A 2,434-nucleotide genomic window follows, 5' to 3' on the forward strand; every position below is an offset into this window, starting at 1 on the left:
GTTGGGATGCATGATATGAACAAGGGAGTCTTGTGCTACTCTGACGTCAGAAATTTTTGCCATGGCCTCTGTGAGGAATCATTGATCTCTAAATAAAGGTCAGTAATAGGTTGTCTTACTCGATAATTTGCTGCCCTGGCAAAGATGTTATAAATGATGTCTCTGCTTTCCCAAATAGTCTAAAGACAACTGTAAGACTTATTTACCAAATTAGTGTATTCTAACTGGCATGGCCCTTTCCTTCTACATGAATGGAGGTAATAGAAACCTATGACTCTGTTAAATTTCTTTTATGTAAATAAGGAGTACGAGCGTCTAGGTCTCTAAATGAATTCTGGTGGCTCCCTGTGGAGTCTGCTCCCAGAAGCCCACAGCCCCACACTTGCTTTAGAGTTAACTCTAAAAACATACACGCTACTACATAAAGAGTAGGTAAACAGCAAGCACCTACTGTGGAGCACAGGGAACCCTACTGTTTATCTTGGAATAATCTATAATGGAAAAGAATCTTGGACTTCTCTCGTGGTTCAGTGGTTAGGAGTCAGTGTGATAACTGCTGGGGCCTGGACTCAATCCCTGGTGGGAGATCTAAGCCGTGAAACACAGCCAAAAAAAAAAAAAAAAAAAAGAAAGAAAGAAAGAAAGAAAGAAATCCGAGAAAGAATATGTATATTTTTAATTGAAGTATTTGCAATGTACATGTATAGATGTATAACTGAATCACTTTGCTATACACTTGAAACTAACACAACATTGCAAATATGTCAATAAAAAAAAAAATCTCAGGAGAGCTAAAGTGAGTTTGGGGATTAATATGACGCAGCCGATGCTGTCAGGGCCCTGCTTGCATTCCTTGAAGCTCACTGATTCATTGTCCTTCTCTGGCTGACTTTCAGCTGTCTACACCTTCACTGAGGATTTTTTTTCTGAAACCATTCACTTTCCTGAATGTGGTCCTGCTCAGAAGTCGAAAGTGATGGGGAATTAACACCCCCAGCCCTGACCCCAGTAGCAGTACCTGGGCTTCCCTGGTGGCTCAGATGGTTAAGAATCTGCCTACAATGCAGGAGACCTGGGTTCAGTCCCTGGGTTGGGAAGATCCCCTGGAGTAGGAAATGGCAACCCACTCCAGTATTCTTGCCTGGAGAATTCCATGGACAGGGGAGCTTGGCAGGCTATAGTCCATGGGTCGCAAAAAGTGGGACTGAGCAACCAACACTTCCACTTCACTTCCTCCCCTGACTCCAGAGGCAACACTCAACCTGTAACTCTCGGGTGCCGGTGTAGGAAAGGTATGTTTTAATTCATTCTTTGCAGGCTTGAAGTGAATTTGGCAGTGTTCATTAAACACCTCCTGGCTCCTGTCATTGACCACTTTTTCAACATTCAGTTCTGACTGCATCCATTTCAACTCTGTCTGTTCTTTTCTAACTTCCTTTAATAATGTTAAATCATCCAAATTCTTTTCTGTCTCGTCTCAGAGCTGTTTTACTACTGATGAGGTCTGAGCTATACTGTTTTAAATGACTCTGTCCCAACTGACATAGGCCACCATCAATGACTCAAAGTTGCTTACAGATTTGGCTGGCATTAATTTTCCCAGGGAAGGACCCTGTTGGAACCGTGGTGTTTAATTCATGCGCTATTCTGCCATCAATCGTCCTCACCTTGAGTAATTTCTGGAACTCGGCGAACTCCTCTCAGCTCACATAGCCACTGGGCACCTCCATAAACAGCTAAAGCCCGTTTTTAAGAAAAGGAGCTTATGGAAGAATTAATCAGATTTTTCAAATACTAGATAATATATGGGTTACATACATACACTCATTTTTAAGAATAAGAGGACTGACATAATTATGCAACAAAATCAGTCAGAATAAAGGTTTCTGTTTTGTTATGAGTAAATAATGTTTGCTCCTTGAGAAGGAAGGAGAAATTTCAGAGGAAAATAAATGACCAGCCCTTTTGATACAAGTATAAAGTCTATCAGAGGAAAAAGTACAGCTCTGGTTATGTGTGTTAACAAAATGCTGTACTGAACGTTCTGGTAGCTGTTGAGGACAAATAAAGACACTCTTGGCTTCAGAGTCTGGCTAAAGACATTTTCAAGTTTTGTAGAATTCTAGGGTTCCACAAGATAATTATGCAAGAAGTGTGAACCTGTCAAATGTAGGTATAGACTCATAGAATTTTCTAACATTTTCATCTCCTGCTTGAATAACATACCAAGCACGAAATACTAATCGGTGGCTAGGAAATGCTCCAGAGTGTCTGCTTCAAAATTACTGTAGATTAAAACAAAGAAAAAAACTAGTAGAGGAAGTTCTGAATACCTTTGTACCTTGGGGAGAAAATAAAGAATGTAGTATCAGGGTGTGTTTTTCTGTTTGTATATTTGGTTTTTGTTTTGTTTTAATGTGCACTGTGTTTTTGT

General features: G+C 40.3%; 1 pseudogene; it reads right to left on the reverse strand.

The window, feature by feature from the left end:
- Window positions 1–961: 961 nt before the first annotated feature.
- LOC147365415 (protein MIX23 pseudogene) lies at window positions 962–1,730 on the reverse strand (annotated as a pseudogene).
- Between the last annotated feature and the right edge of the window lie 704 nt (window positions 1,731–2,434).

The sequence above is a fragment of the Bos grunniens genome, chromosome 10 (genome assembly GCF_055505025.1).
Source record: "Bos grunniens cultivar Pamir isolate PY7600 chromosome 10, Bosgru_T2T1.0, whole genome shotgun sequence".
NCBI classification, from domain to species: domain Eukaryota; kingdom Metazoa; phylum Chordata; class Mammalia; order Artiodactyla; family Bovidae; genus Bos; species Bos grunniens.